Source organism: Venturia canescens, chromosome 3 (assembly GCF_019457755.1).
Source record: "Venturia canescens isolate UGA chromosome 3, ASM1945775v1, whole genome shotgun sequence".
In the NCBI taxonomy this organism is placed as follows: domain Eukaryota; kingdom Metazoa; phylum Arthropoda; class Insecta; order Hymenoptera; family Ichneumonidae; genus Venturia; species Venturia canescens.
Window position 1 is genome coordinate 28,039,705 of NC_057423.1, and position 18,199 is coordinate 28,057,903.

Here is an 18,199-nt window from a genome sequence, read left to right on the forward strand (position 1 = left end):
GCTCGTCGGAAATCGATGCTGGTCGAAATGTCAGTGAATGTTGTTAAATTGTATCGATTCACACAAAAGTGTATCGGTGATCTCCAATTTTCACGTTTATGAACGTTCGGAAACTACATCACTCGATTGTAAGTTATGATCTCGCATCGCACGTCGGAATCTGATTTTGTTCGAAATGTCAGTGAATCTTCTTGATTTGTTGCGATTCTCACAAAAATCTATCGGTGATCACCGTTCTTCATGTTTATGAACGTTCGGAAAAGACATCACTCGATTGTAAGTTATGATCTCGGATCGCATATCGGAAAGCTGTTCAGTTCGAAATGTCAGTGAATCTTGTTAATTTTTATCGATTTACACAAAAGTTTATCGGTGATCACCAATTTTCACGTTTATGATGGTTCGTAAACGACATCACTCGATTGTAAGGTATGATCTCGATTCGCACATCGGAAAGCGATTCAGAACGAAATGTCAGTGAATCTTGTTAATTTGTGTCGATTCACACAAAAGTGTATCGGTGATCACTGTTCTTCATGTTTATGAACGTTCGGAAACGACATCACTCGATCGTAAGGTATGATCTCGATTCTCACATCGGAAAGCGATTCAGAACGGAATGTCAGTGAATCTTGTTAATTTGTGTCGATTCACACAAAAGTGTATCGGTGATCACCAATTTTCATGTTTATGAACGTTCGGAAACGACATCACTCGATTGTAAGGTATGATCTCGATTCGCACATCGGAAAGCGATTCAGAACGAAATGTCAGTGAATCTTGTTAATTTGTGTCGATTCACACAAAAGTGTATCGGTGATCACCAATTTTCATGTTTATGAACGTTCGGAAACGACATCACTCGATTGTAAGGTATGATCTCGATTCGCACATCGGAAAGCGATTCAGAACGAAATGTCAGTGAATCTTGTTAATTTCCATCGATTCATACAAAAGTGTATCGGTGAACACCAATTTTCATGTATATGAACGTTCGGAAACGACATCACTCGATTGTAAGGTCTGATCTCGAATCGCACGTCGGAAAGCTGTTCAGTTCGAAATGTCAGTGAATCTTGTTAATTTTTATCGATTTACACAAAAGTTTATCGGTGATCACGAATTTTCACGTTTATGATGGTTCGTAAACGACATCACTCGATTGTAAGGTATGATCTCGATTCGCACGTCGGAAAGCGATTCAGAACGAAATGTCAGTGAATCTTGTTAATTTCCATCGATTCATACAAAAGTGTATCGGTGATCACCAATGTTCATGTTTATGAACGTTCGGAAATGACATCACTCGATTGTAATTTATGATCTCGAATCGAAATGTCATTGAATATTGTTAATTTGTCATGAATTGAACAAAAATTTTATTGGTGATCACCAATCTTCATGTTTATGAACGTTCGGAAACGTTTTCATCGCTCGATTGTCAGTTCAGATCTCAAATGGCCCTTCGGATTGCGATACTAAATGTCTGTAAAATTGTTGATATGTGACGTTTATCGGTGAACGTTTCCAATCTTTCATAAACATGAAAATAGGTAATCAGCGATAATCTTTTGTGTTAATCGTTACAAATCAACAATTTTTTCCGACATTTCTATCAGAATCGCAATCCGAAAAGCGATTCGAGACCGAAACTGACAATCGAACGATGTCGTTTCTGAACGTTCACAAATATGAAAATTGGTGATCACAAATAAACTTTTGTGAGAATCGTTACAAATTATCAAGATTCACTTACAATTCGAACAGAATCGGTTTCCGACGTGCGATTCGAGATCATAACTTACAATCGAGTTATGTCGTTTCCGAACGTGCATAAACATGAAAATTGGTGATCACCGATTCACTTTTGTGTGAATTGATAGAAATTAACAAGATTCACTGACATTTCGTTCTGAATCGCTTTCTGATGTGCGAATCGAGATCATAACTTACAATCGAGTGATGTAGTTTCCGAACCATCATAAACGTGCAAATTGGAGATCACCGATACACTTTTGTGTGAATCGATACAATTTAACAACATTCACTGACATTTCGAAAAGAGCAGCTTTCCGACGTGCGATTCGAGATCATAACTTACAATCGAGTTATGGCGTTTCCGAACGTGCATAAACATGAAAATTGGTGATCACCGATTCACTTTTGTGTGAATCGATAGAAATTAACAAGATTCACTGACATTTCGAACAGAACCGCTTTCCCTCGTGCGATTCGAGATCATAACTTACAATCGAGTGATGTCGTTTCCGAACCATCATAAACGTGAAAATTGGAGATCACCGATACACTTTTGTGTGAATCGATACAATTTAACAACATTCACTGACATTTCGAAAAGAGCAGCTTTCCGACGTGCGATTCGAGATCATAACTTACAATCGAGTTATGTCGTATCCGAACGTGCATAAACATGAAAATTGGTGATCACCGATTCACTTTTGTGTGAATCGATAGAAATTAACAAGATTCACTGACATTTCGTTCTGAATCGCTTTCCGATGTGCGAATCGAGATCATAAATTACAATCGACTGATGTCGTTTCCGAACGTTCATAAACATGAAAAACGGTGAACACCTACAGACTTTTGCGAGATTCGTAACAAATCGACAAGATTCACTGACATTTCGACCAGCATCGCTTTCCGACGTGCGATTCGAGATAATCGAGTGATGTCGTTTCCGAGCCATCATGAACGTGAAAATTGGAGATCACCGATACACTTTTGTGTGAATCGATACAATTGAACAACATTCACTGACATTTCGAAAAGAGCAGCTTTCCGACGTGCGATTCGAGATCATAACTTACAATCGACTGATGTCGTTTCCGAATGTTCATAAACGTGAAAATTGGAGATCACCGATACCCTTTTGTGTGAATCGATACAATTTAACAAAATTCACTGACATTTCGAAAAGAGCAGCTTTCCGACGTGCGATTCGAGATCATAACTTACAATCGAGTAATGTCGTTTCCGAACGTGCATAAACATGAAAATTGGTGATCACCGATTCACTTTTGTGTGAATCGATAGAAATTATCAAGATTCACTGACATTTCGTTCTGAATCGCTTTCCAATGTGCGAATCGAGATCATAACTTACAATCGAGTGATGTCGTTTCCGAACCATCATAAACGTGAAAATTGGAGATCACCGATACACTTTTGTGTGAATCGATACAATTTAACAACATTCACTGACATTTCGAAAAGAGCAGCTTTCCGACGTGCGATTCGAGATCATAACTTACAATCGAGTTATGTCGTATCCGAACGTGCATAAACATGAAAATTGGTGATCACCGATTCACTTTTGTGTGAATTGATAGAAATTAACAAGATTCACTGACATTTCGTTCTGAATCGCTTTCCGATGTGCGATTCGAGATCATAACTTACAATCGAGTGATGTCGTTTCCGAACCATCATAAACGTGAAAATTGGAGATCACCGATACACTTTTGTGTGAATCGATACAATTTAACAACATTCACTGACATTTCGAAAAGAGCAGCTTTCCGACGTGCAATTCGAGATCATAACTTACAATCGAGTTATGTCGTATCCGAAAATGCATAAACTTGAAAATTGGTGATTACCGATTCACTTTTGTGTGAATCGATAGAAATTAACAACATTCACTGACATTTCGAACAGAACCGCTTTCCCTCGTGCGATTCGAGATCATAACTTACAATCGAGTGATGTCGTTTCCGAACCATCATAAACGTGAAAATTGGAGATCACCGATACACTTTTGTGTGAATCGATACAATTTAACAACATTCACTGACATTTCGAAAAGAGCAGCTTTCCGACGTGCGATTCGAGATCATAACTTACAATCGAGTTATGTCGTATCCGAACGTGCATAAACATGAAAATTGGTGATCACCGATTCACTTTTGTGTGAATCGATAGAAATTAACAAGATTCACTGACATTTCGTTCTGAATCGCTTTCCGATGTGCGAATCGAGATCATAAATTACAATCGAGTGATGTCGTTTCCGAACGTTCATAAACATGAAAATTGGCGATCACCGATACCCTTTTGTGTGAGTCGATAGAATGTAACAACATTCACTGACATTTCGACCAGCATCGCTTTCCGACGTGCGATTCGAGATCATACCTTACATTCGACTGATGTCGTTTCCGAACGTTCATAAACGTGAAAATTGGAGATCACCGATACACTTTTGTGTGAATCGACCCAAATTAACCAGATTCACTGACATTTCGTTCTGAATCGCTTTCCGATGTGCGAATCGCGATCACACCTTACAACCGAGTGATGTCGTTTCCGAACGTTTATAAACGTGAAAATTCGTGATCACCCATACACTTTTGTGTGAATCGATACAATTTAACAACATTCACTGACATTTCGAACAGAACAGCTTTTCGACTTGCGATTCGAGATCATAACTTACAATCGAGTGATGTCGTTTCCGAACGTTCATATACATGAAAATTGGTGTTCACCGATAAACTTTTGTGTGAATCGATACAAAGTAGCAAGATTAACTGACATTTCGTTCTGAATCGCTTGCCACAGTGCCAATCGAGATCATAACTTACAATCGATTGATGTCCTTCCCGAACGTTCATAAACATGAAAATTTGTGATCACCGATACACTTTTGTGCGAATCGATACAAATTAACAAGGTTCACTGACATTTCGTTCTGAATCGCTTTCCGATGTGCGAATCGAGATCATAAATTACAATCGACTGATGTCGTTTCCGAACGTTCATAAACATGAAAAACGGTGAACACCTACAGACTTTTGCGAGATTCGTAACAAATCGACAAGATTCACTGACATTTCGACCAGCATCGCTTTCCGACGTGCGATTCGAGATAATCGAGTGATGTCGTTTCCGAGCCATCATGAACGTGAAAATTGGAGATCACCGATACACTTTTGTGTGAATCGATACAATTGAACAACATTCACTGACATTTCGAAAAGAGCAGCTTTCCGACGTGCGATTCGAGATCATAACTTACAATCGACTGATGTCGTTTCCGAATGTTCATAAACGTGAAAATTGGAGATCACCGATACACTTTTGTGTGAATCGATACAATTTAACAAAATTCACTGACATTTCGAAAAGAGCAGCTTTCCGACGTGCGATTCGAGATCATAACTTACAATCGAGTAATGTCGTTTCCGAACGTGCATAAACATGAAAATTGGTGATCACCGATTCACTTTTGTGTGAATCGATAGAAATTATCAAGATTCACTGACATTTCGTTCTGAATCGCTTTCCCTCGTGCGATTCGAGATCATAACTTACAATCGAGTGATGTCGTTTCCGAACCATCATAAACGTGAAAATTGGAGATCACCGATACACTTTTGTGTGAATCGATACAATTTAACAACATTCACTGACATTTCGAAAAGAGCAGCTTTCCGACGTGCGATTCGAGATCATAACTTACAATCGAGTTATGTCGTATCCGAACGTGCATAAACATGAAAATTGGTGATCACCGATTCACTTTTGTGTGAATCGATAGAAATTAACAAGATTCACTGACATTTCGTTCTGAATCGCTTTCCGATGTGCGAATCGAGATCATAAATTACAATCGAGTGATGTCGTTTCCGAACGTTCATAAACATGAAAATTGGCGATCACCGATACCCTTTTGTGTGAGTCGATAGAATGTAACAACATTCACTGACATTTCGACCAGCATCGCTTTCCGACGTGCGATTCGAGATCATACCTTACATTCGACTGATGTCGTTTCCGAACGTTCATAAACGTGAAAATTGGAGATCACCGATACACTTTTGTGTGAATCGACCCAAATTAACCAGATTCACTGACATTTCGTTCTGAATCGCTTTCCGATGTGCGAATCGCGATCACACCTTACAACCGAGTGATGTCGTTTCCGAACGTTTATAAACGTGAAAATTCGTGATCACCCATACACTTTTGTGTGAATCGATACAATTTAACAACATTCACTGACATTTCGAACAGAACAGCTTTTCGACTTGCGATTCGAGATCATAACTTACAATCGAGTGATGTCGTTTCCGAACGTTCATATACATGAAAATTGGTGTTCACCGATAAACTTTTGTGTGAATCGATACAAAGTAGCAAGATTAACTGACATTTCGTTCTGAATCGCTTGCCACAGTGCCAATCGAGATCATAACTTACAATCGATTGATGTCCTTCCCGAACGTTCATAAACATGAAAATTTGTGATCACCGATACACTTTTGTGCGAATCGATACAAATTAACAAGGTTCACTGACATTTCGTTCTGAATCGCTTTCCGACGTGTAATGATCTCGAATCGCTCGTCGGAAATCGATGCTGGTCGAAATGTCAGTGAATGTTGTTAAATTGTATCGATTCACACAAAAGTGTATCGGTGATCTCCAATTTTCACGTTTATGAACGTTCGGAAACTACATCACTCGATTGTAAGTTATGATCTCGCATCGCACGTCGGAATCTGATTTTGTTCGAAATGTCAGTGAATCTTCTTGATTTGTTGCGATTCTCACAAAAATCTATCGGTGATCACCGTTCTTCATGTTTATGAACGTTCGGAAACGACATCACTCGATTGTAAGTTATGATCTCGGATCGCATATCGGAAAGCTGTTCAGTTCGAAATGTCAGTGAATCTTGTTAATTTTTATCGATTTACACAAAAGTTTATCGGTGATCACCAATTTTCACGTTTATGATGGTTCGTAAACGACATCACTCGATTGTAAGGTATGATCTCGATTCGCACATCGGAAAGCGATTCAGAACGAAATGTCAGTGAATCTTGTTAATTTGTGTCGATTCGCACAAAAGTGTATCGGTGATCACCAATTTTCATGTTTATGAACGTTCGGAAACGACATCACTCGATTGTAAGGTATGATCTCGATTCGCACATCGGAAAGCGATTCAGAACGAAATGTCAGTGAATCTTGTTAATTTCCATCGATTCATACAAAAGTGTATCGGTGAACACCAATTTTCATGTATATGAACGTTCGGAAACGACATCACTCGATTGTAAGGTATGATCTCGAATCGCACGTCGGAAAGCTGTTCAGTTCGAAATGTCAGTGAATCTTGTTAATTTTTATCGATTTACACAAAAGTTTATCGGTGATCACCGATTTTCACGTTTATGATGGTTCGTAAACGACATCACTCGATTGTAAGGTATGATCTCGATTCGCACATCGGAAAGCGATTCAGAACGAAATGTCAGTGAATCTTGTTAATTTGTGTCGATTCACACAAAAGTGTATCGGTGATCACCAATTTTCATGTTTATGAACGTTCGGAAACGACATCACTCGATTGTAAGGTATGATTTTCAATCGCACGTCGGAAAGCTGTTCAGTTCGAAATGTCAGTGAATCTTGTTAATTTTTATCGATTCACACCAAAGTGTATCGGTGATCACCAATGTTCATGTTTATGAACGTTCGGAAATGACATCACTCGATTGTAATTTATGATCTCGAATCGAAATGTCATTGAATATTGTTAATTTGTCATGAATTGAACAAAAATTTTATTGGTGATCACCAATCTTCATGTTTATGAACGTTCGGAAACGTTTTCATCGCTCGATTGTCAGTTCAGATCTCAAATGGCCCTTCGGATTGCGATACTAAATGTCTGTAAAATTGTTGATATGTGACGTTTATCGGTGAACGTTTCCAATCTTTCATAAACATGAAAATAGGTAATCAGCGATAATCTTTTGTGTTAATCGTTACAAATCAACAATTTTTTCCGACATTTCTATCAGAATCGCAATCCGAAATGCGATTCGAGACCGGAACTGACAATCGAACGATGTCGTTTCTGAACGTTCACAAATATGAAAATTGGTGATCACAAATAAACTTTTGTGAGAATCGTTACAAATTATCAAGATTCACTTACAATTCGAACAGAATCGGTTTCCGACGTGCGATTCGAGATCATAACTTACAATCGAGTTATGTCGTTTCCGAACGTGCATAAACATGAAAATTGGTGATCACAGATTCACTTTTGTGTGAATTGATAGAAATTAACAAGATTCACTGACTTTTCGTTCTGAATCGCTTTCTGATGTGCGAATCGAGATCATAACTTACAATCGCGTGATGTAGTTTCCGAACCATCATAAACGTGCAAATTGGAGATCACCGATACACTTTTGTGTGAATCGATACAATTTAACAACATTCACTGACATTTCGAAAAGAGCAGCTTTCCGACGTGCGATTCGAGATCATAACTTACAATCGAGTTATGGCGTTTCCGAACGTGCATAAACATGAAAATTGGTGATCACCGATTCACTTTTGTGTGAATCGATAGAAATTAACAAGATTCACTGACATTTCGTTCTGAATCGCTTTCCAATGTGCGAATCGAGACCATAACTTACAATCGAGTGATGTCGTTTCCGAACCATCATAAACGTGAAAATTGGAGATCACCGATACACTTTTGTGTGAATCGATACAATTTAACAACATTCACTGACCATTCGAAAAGAGCAGCTTTCCGACGTGCGGTTCGAGATCATAACTTACAATCGAGTTATGTCGTATCCGAACGTGCATAAACATGAAAATTGGTGATCACCGATTCACTTTTGTGTGAATCGATAGAAATTAACAAGATTCACTGACATTTCGTTCTGAATCGCTTTCCGATGTGCGAATCGAGATCATAAATTACAATCGACTGATGTCGTTTCCGAACGTTCATAAACATGAAAAACGGTGAACACCTACAGACTTTTGCGAGATTCGTAACAAATCGACAAGATTCACTGACATTTCGACCAGCATCGCTTTCCGACGTGCGATTCGAGATAATCGAGTGATGTCGTTTCCGAGCCATCATGAACGTGAAAATTGGAGATCACCGATACACTTTTGTGTGAATCGATACAATTTAACAACATTCACTGACATTTCGAAAAGAGCAGCTTTCCGACGTGCGATTCGAGATCATAACTTACAATCGACTGATGTCGTTTCCGAACGTTCATAAACGTGAAAATTGGAGATCACCGATACACTTTTGTGTGAATCGATACAATTTAACAACATTCACTGACATTTCGAAAAGAGCAGCTTTCCGACGTGCGATTCGAGATCATAACTTACAATCGAGTTATGGCGTTTCCGAACGTGCATAAACATGAAAATTGGTGATCACCGATTCACTTTTGTGTGAATCGATAGAAATTATCAAGATTCACTGACATTTCGTTCTGAATCGCTTTCCAATGTGCGAATCGAGATCATAACTTACAATCGAGTGATGTCGTTTCCGAACCATCATAAACGTGAAAATTGGAGATCACCGATACACTTTTGTGTGAAGCGATACAATTTAACAACATTCACTGACATTTCGAAAAGAGCAGCTTTCCGACGTGCGATTCGAGATCATAACTTACAATCGACTGATGTCGTTTCCGAACGTGCATAAACATGAAAATTGGTGATCACCGATTCACTTTTGTGTGAATTGATAGAAATTAACAAGATTCACTGACATTTCGTTCTGAATCCCTTTCCGATGTGCGATTCGAGATCATAACTTACAATCGAGTTATGGCGTTTCCGAACGTGCATAAACATGAAAATTGGTGATCACCGATTCACTTTTGTGTGAATCGATAGAAATTAACAAGATTCACTGACATTTCGTTCTGAATCGCTTTCCAATGTGCGAATCGAGACCATAACTTACAATCGAGTGATGTCGTTTCCGAACCATCATATACGTGAAAATTGGAGATCACCGATACACTTTTGTGTGAATCGATACAATTTAACAACATTCACTGACATTTCGAAAAGAGCAGCTTTCCGATGTGCGATTCGAGATCATAACTTACAATCGAGTTATGTCGTATCCGAACGTGCATAAACATGAAAATTGGTGATCACCGATACACTTTTGTGTGGATCGATACAATTTAACAACATTCACTGACATTTCGAAAAGAGCAGCTTTCCGACGTGCGATTCGAGATCATAACTTACAATCGAGTTATGTCGTATCCGAACGTGCATAAACATGAAAATTGGTGATCACCGATTCACTTTTGTGTGAATTGATAGAAATTAACAAGATTCACTGACATTTCGTTCTGAATCGCTTTCCGATGTGCGATTCGAGATCATAACTTACAATCGAGTGATGTCGTTTCCGAACCATCATAAACGTGAAAATTGGAGATCACCGATACACTTTTGTGTGAATCGATACAATTTAACAACATTCACTGACATTTCGAAAAGAGCAGCTTTCCGACGTGCAATTCGAGATCATAACTTACAATCGAGTTATGTCGTATCCGAAAATGCATAAACTTGAAAATTGGTGATTACCGATTCACTTTTGTGTGAATCGATAGAAATTAACAACATTCACTGACATTTCGAACAGAACCGCTTTCCCTCGTGCGATTCGAGATCATAACTTACAATCGAGTGATGTCGTTTCCGAACCATCATAAACGTGAAAATTGGAGATCACCGATACACTTTTGTGTGACTCGATACAATTAAACAACATTCACTGACATTTCGAAAAGAGCAGCTTTCCGACGTGCGATTCGAGATCATAACTTACAATCGAGTTATGTCGTATCCGAACGTGCATAAACATGAAAATTGGTGATCACCGATTCACTTTTGTGTGAATCGATAGAAATTAACAAGATTCACTGACATTTCGTTCTGAATCGCTTTCCGATGTGCGAATCGAGATCATAAATTACAATCGAGTGATGTCGTTTCCGAACGTTCATAAACATGAAAATTGGCGATCACCGATACCCTTTTGTGTGAGTCGATAGAATGTAACAACATTCACTGACATTTCGACCAGCATCGCTTTCCGACGTGCGATTCGAGATCATACCTTACAATCGACTGATGTCGTTTCCGAACGTTCATAAACGTGAAAATTGGAGATCACCGATACACTTTTGTGTGAATCGACCCAAATTAACCAGATTCACTGACATTTCGTTCTGAATCGCTTTCCGATGTGCGAATCGCGATCACACCTTACAACCGAGTGATGTCGTTTCCGAACGTTTATAAACGTGAAAATTCGTGATCACCCATACACTTTTGTGTGAATCGATACAATTTAACAACATTCACTGACATTTCGAACAGAACAGCTTTTCGACTTGCGATTCGAGATCATAACTTACAATCGAGTGATGTCGTTTCCGAACGTTCATATACATGAAAATTGGTGTTCACCGATAAACTTTTGTGTGAATCGATACAAAGTAGCAAGATTAACTGACATTTCGTTCTGAATCGCTTGCCACAGTGCCAATCGAGATCATAACTTACAATCGATTGATGTCCTTCCCGAACGTTCATAAACATGAAAATTTGTGATCACCGATACACTTTTGTGCGAATCGATACAAATTAACAAGGTTCACTGACATTTCGTTGTGAATCGCTTTCCGACGTGTAATGATCTCGAATCGCTCGTCGGAAATCGATGCTGGTCGAAATGTCAGTGAATGTTGTTAAATTGTATCGATTCACACAAAAGTGTATCGGTGATCTCCAATTTTCACGTTTATGAACGTTCGGAAACTACATCACTCGATTGTAAGTTATGATCTCGCATCGCACGTCGGAATCTGATTTTGTTCGAAATGTCAGTGAATCTTCTTGATTTGTTGCGATTCTCACAAAAATCTATCGGTGATCACCGTTCTTCATGTTTATGAACGTTCGGAAACGACATCACTCGATTGTAAGTTATGATCTCGGATCGCATATCGGAAAGCTGTTCAGTTCGAAATGTCAGTGAATCTTGTTAATTTTTATCGATTTACACAAAAGTTTAACGGTGATCACCAATTTTCACGTTTATGATGGTTCGGAAATGACATCACTCGATTGTAAGGTATGATCTCGATTCGCACATCGGAAAGCGATTCAGAACGAAATGTCAGTGAATCTTGTTAATTTGTGTCGATTCACACAAAAGTGTATCGGTGATCACCAATTTTCAAGTTCATGAACGTTCGGAAACGACATCATTCGATTGTAAGGTATGATCTCGCATGGCACGTCGGAATCTGATTTTGTTCGAAATGTCAGTGAATCTTCTTGATTTGATGCGATTCTCACAAAAATCTAAACGGTGATCACCGTTCTTCATGTTTATGAACGTTCGGAAACGACATCACTCGATTGTAAGTTATGATCTCGAATCGCACGTCGGAAAGCTGTTCAGTTCGAAATGTCAGTGAATCTTGTTAATTTTTATCGATTTACACAAAAGTTTATCGGTGATCACCAATTTTCACGTTTATGATGGTTCGTAAACGACATCACTCGATTGTAAGGTATGATCTCGATTCGCACATCGGAAAGCGATTCAGAACGAAATGTCAGTGAATCTTGTTAATTTGTGTCGATTCACACAAAAGTGTATCGGTGATCACGAATTTTCATGTTTATGAACGTTCGGAAACGACATCACTCGATTGTAAGTTATGATCTCGGATCGCATGTCGGAAAGCTGTTCAGTTCGAAATGTCAGTGAATCTTGTTAATTTTTATCGATTTACACAAAAGTTTAACGGTGATCACCAATTTTCACGTCTATGATGGTTCGGAAACGACATCACTCGATTGTAAGGTATGATTCGATTCGCACATCGGAAAGCGATTCAGAACGAAATGTCAGTAAATCTTGTTAATTTGTGTCTATTCACACAAAAGTGTATCGGTGATCACCAATTTTCATGTTCATGAACGTTCGGAAACGACATCATTCGATTGTAAGGTATGATCTCGAATAGCACGTCGGAAAGCTGTTCTGTTCGTAATGTCAGTGAATGTTGTTAAATTTTATCGATTCACACAAAAGTGTATCGGTGATCACCAATTTTCACGTTTATGATGGTTCGTAAACGACATCACTCGATTGTAAGGTATGATCTCGATTCGCACATCGGAAAGCGATTCAGAACGAAATGTCAGTGAATCTTGTTAATTTGTGTCGATTCACACAAAAGTGTATCGGTGATCACCAATTTTCATGTTTATGAACGTTCGGAAACGACATCACTCGATTGTAAGGTATGATCTCGATTCGCACATCGGAAAGCGATTCAGAACGAAATGTCAGTGAATCTTGTTAATTTCCATCGATTCATACAAAAGTGTATCGGTGAACACCAATTTTCATGTATATGAACGTTCGGAAACGACATCACTCGCTTGTAAGGCATGATCTCGAATCGCACGTCGGAAAGCTGTTCAGTTCGAAATGTCAGTGAATCTTGTTAATTTATATCGATTTACACAAAAGTTTATCGGTGATCACCAATTTTCACGTTTATGATGGTTCGTAAACGACATCACTCGATTGTAAGGTATGATCTCGATTCGCACATCGGAAAGCGATTCAGAACGAAATGTCAGTGAATCTTGTTAATTTGTGTCGATTCACACAAAAGTGTATCGGTGATCACCAATTTTCATGTTTATGAACGTTCGGAAACGACATCACTCGATTGTAAGGTATGATCTCGATTCGCACATCGGAAAGCGATTTAGAACGAAATGTCAGTGAATCTTGTTAATTTGTGTCGATTCACACAAAAGTGTATCGGTGATCACCAATTTTCATGTTCATGAACGTTCGGAAACGACATCACTCGATTGTAAGGTATGATCTCGATTCGCACATCGGAAAGCGATTCAGAACGAAATGTCAGTGAATCTTGTTAATTTGTGTCGATTCACACAAAAGTGTATCGGTGATCACCAATTTTCATGTTCATGAACGTTCGGAAACGACATCATTCGATTGTAAAGTATGATCTCGAATAGCACGTCGGAAAGCTTTTCTGTTCGTAATGTCAGTGAATGTTGTTAAATTTTATCGATTCACACAAAAGTGTATCGGTGATCACCAATTTTCACGTTTATGAACGTTCGGAAACGACATCACTCGATTGTAATTTATGATCTCGAATCGCACGTCGGAATCTGTTTTTGTTCGAAATATCAGTGAATCTTCTTGATTTGATGCGATTCTCACAAAAATCTATCGGTGATCGCCGTTCTTCATGTTTATGAACGTTCGGAAACGACATCACTCGATTGTAAGTTATGATCTCGGATCGCACGTCGGAAAGCTGTTCAGTTCGAAATGTCAGTGAATCTTGTTAATTTTTATCGATTTACACAAAAGTTTATCGGTGATCACCAATTTTCACGTTTATGATGGTTCGTAAACGACATCACTCGATTGTAAGGTATGATCTCGATTCGCACATCGGAAAGCGATTCAGAACGAAATGTCAGTGAATCTTGTTAATTTGTGTCGATTCACACAAAAGTGTTTCGGTGATCACCAATTTTCATGTTTATGAACGTTCGGAAACGACATCACTCGATTGTAAGGTATGATCTCGATTCGCACATCGGAAAGCGATTCAGAACGAAATGTCAGTGAATCTTGTTAATTTCCATCGATTCATACAAAAGTGTATCGGTGAACACCAATTTTCATGTATATGAACGTTCGGAAACGACATCACTCGCTTGTAAGGTATGATCTCGAATCGCACGTCGGAAAGCTGTTCAGTTCGAAATGTCAGTGAATCTTGTTAATTTATATCGATTTACACAAAAGTTTATCGGTGATCACCAATTTTCACGTTTATGATGGTTCGTAAACGACATCACTCGATTGTAAGGTATGATCTCGATTCGCACATCGGAAAGCGATTCAGAACGAAATGTCAGTGAATCTTGTTAATTTGTGTCGATTCACACAAAAGTGTATCGGTGATCACCGTTCTTCATGTTTATGAACGTTCGGAAACGACATCATTCGATTGTAAGGTATGATCTCGATTCGCACATCGGAAAGCGATTCAGAACGAAATGTCAGTGAATCTTCTTAATTTGTGTCGATTCACACAAAAGTGTATCGGTGATCACCAATTTTCATGTTTATGAACGTTCGGAAACGACATCACTCGATTGTAAGGTATGATCTCGATTCGCACATCGGAAAGCGATTTAGAACGAAATGTCAGTGAATCTTGTTAATTTGTGTCGATTCACACAAAAGTGTATCGGTGATCACCAATTTTCATGTTCATGAACGTTCGGAAACGACATCATTCGATTGTAAGGTATGATCTCGAATGGCACGTCGGAATCTGATTTTGTTCGAAATGTCAGTGAATCTTCTTGATTTGATGCGATTCTCACAAAAATCTATCGGTGATCACCGTTCTTCATGTTTATGAACGTTCGGAAACGACATCACTCGATTGTAAGTTATGATCTCGGATCGCATGTCGGAAAGCTGTTCAGTTCGAAATGTCAGTGAATCTTGTTAATTTTTATCGATTTACACAAAAGTTTAACGGTGATCACCAATTTTCACGACTATGATGGTTCGGAAACGACATCACTCGATTGTAAGGTATGATTCGATTCGCACATCGGAAAGCGATTCAGAACGAAATGTCAGTAAATCTTGTTAATTTGTGTCTATTCACACAAAAGTGTATCGGTGATCACCAATTTTCATGTTCATGAACGTTCGGAAACGACATCATTCGATTGTAAGGTATGATCTCGAATAGCACGTCGGAAAGCTGTTCTGTTCGTAATGTCAGTGAATGTTGTTAAATTTTATCGATTCACACAAAAGTGTATCGGTGATCACCAATTTTCACGTTTATGATGGTTCGTAAACGACATCACTCGATTGTAAGGTATGATCTCGATTCGCACATCGGAAAGCGATTCAGAACGAAATGTCAGTGAATCTTGTTAATTTGTGTCGATTCACACAAAAGTGTATCGGTGATCACCAATTTTCATGTTTATGAACGTTCGGAAACGACATCACTCGATTGTAAGGTATGATCTCGATTCGCACATCGGAAAGCGATTCAGAACGAAATGTCAGTGAATCTTGTTAATTTCCATCGATTCATACAAAAGTGTATCGGTGAACACCAATTTTCATGTATATGAACGTTCGGAAACGACATCACTCGCTTGTAAGGTATGATCTCGAATCGCACGTCGGAAAGCTGTTCAGTTCGAAATGTCAGTGAATCTTGTTAATTTATATCGATTTACACAAAAGTTTATCGGTGATCACCAATTTTCACGTTTATGATGGTTCGTAAACGACATCACTCGATTGTAAGGTATGTTGTAATATAAATAGATTTTTGTCAGGTTAGTGGTTTTTATTCTTCCGAACGACAGGGCTCGTGGAGGTGAAAGGGAAAAATGGAGACTGTTCACATTTTGTCTTTAACTTCTTTATTGTTTTGTTTGGGGCACGGTTGTAGCTTCACAATTCCTTTACTATACGGATGGACGGTACCGATCGTATGCAGATTGGCCGCACGCTTTTAATAAATATATTTCGCGGTCGTACTAATTACTTCAAAATTCGACGGGACTGTCGGGCGACGACCCGGTCTCATTCTCGTCCCTCGTCATACTGCCTCTTAGGCTTATTTGCCTCGTTCTTCTCCCCTTTCTCGAGGTGTGAACACACCCATCCCCACTGATCAGTGGTCGAAACTAAATGCTAACACTCGACCATCCTGAGTTACTTTTGGACCCTCAAAATTGACATTGAAATCTCTCATTCCGCGAATTTACTTCACATGATTTAAATTTCAAACGATTATTTTCGCTCAACCTCACGAATGATTAACAACTCAATTATTTACTCATCATCGGCTGAAATCTTGTCAGCTTCGTCTATATGTTTTCGCCACAACTTTAACTGAGACACGTGCGCAGTAGTAGGCCGATAAGATTTCCTTTCGCCCGCTAATCGCTCTATCGCATAAGTATCATTTTGATATACGTCGGACACTACACATGGTCCTCGGAATCGCGGTTGGAGTTTAGTACTTTCTCCCGTAGTTGTATTCGGATTAACCTGAACATAGACTATATCGCCGATTTCGTACTTCACATGTGGGTTGTGTTTCTTGTCATAACGTCGTTTATATTTTTCTTGTGCATGTTCGATATTTATTCGATTCTCTTCCCGTATTTCCACCGGGTTACGATAATTTTCCAAATGTTTAGTTAGCTCACGCGCACGACCAGCGCCCATACGCGGAAGATAACCATATAAACTTTCGAAGGGAGTTTTTCCCGTTGCTTTACTGACGGTTAAGTTAACGTCTCGCTCAATATTTTTTACCTCAACGTCCCAATTGGTTCGATCACCCTGCTCAGTTCGTATTATCATTGCGGGTAACAGTGTTCGATTCATTCTTTCAATAAGCCCGTTAGCCTGCGGATGGCGACTAGAATTTAAGGTATGATGAATACCCTCTCGTGCACAAAATTCTTCAAACACTTTTGCTGTAAAACTGGTACCGCGGTCGCTGATAATACGATCTGGCGCTCCAAAACGACCAACGAACTTTTCCAGCTTTTTCACTGTGAGAGCTGCACTTGTGTTTTTAACCGGTTTGGACTTTACAAATTTTGTGAGCGTATCAATTAGACCCAAAATGTATCTACTCCCTTTAGTTGAAGAAATGAATGGTCCGATATGATCTACATGAATGACTCCGAATGGACGTTTTCCCGGAGGAATCGGGTGCAATTCCCCAGCACGAGAGCCAGAAGGTTTTTTACTTATTAAACACTCAATACATTGGGCAATATGCCTTCGTATATACGCCCGTAGTCTTGGGAAGTAGTAATACATTTTGATTCTTGCTACTGTTTTGTCAACTCCAAAATGACTGCTCAAATCATGATATTTGATTGCAATAGCTTTTCTCATTGAGGCAGGTACAACATACAACTCAACTTCTCTCCCGCTATTATTAACAATTTTATATAAAATTCCGTTACGCAGAACATAGTCTTTAACGGCATCAAGTTCAGCCTTCGTACTTTGACCTTTTGGGCTCGACAAAATGTCAATCTTTCTTTTTAACTCAACGTCTTGATATTGATGGAGCATAATTTCATCTTCTCGCGAAACGATTTGAAAAACATGCGCTCTTTCTACCAATTCCTCACTTGACGGATCATCAACTGGCGCTCTGGAAAGAGCGTCAACATGTTGCATGGCAGTACCTTT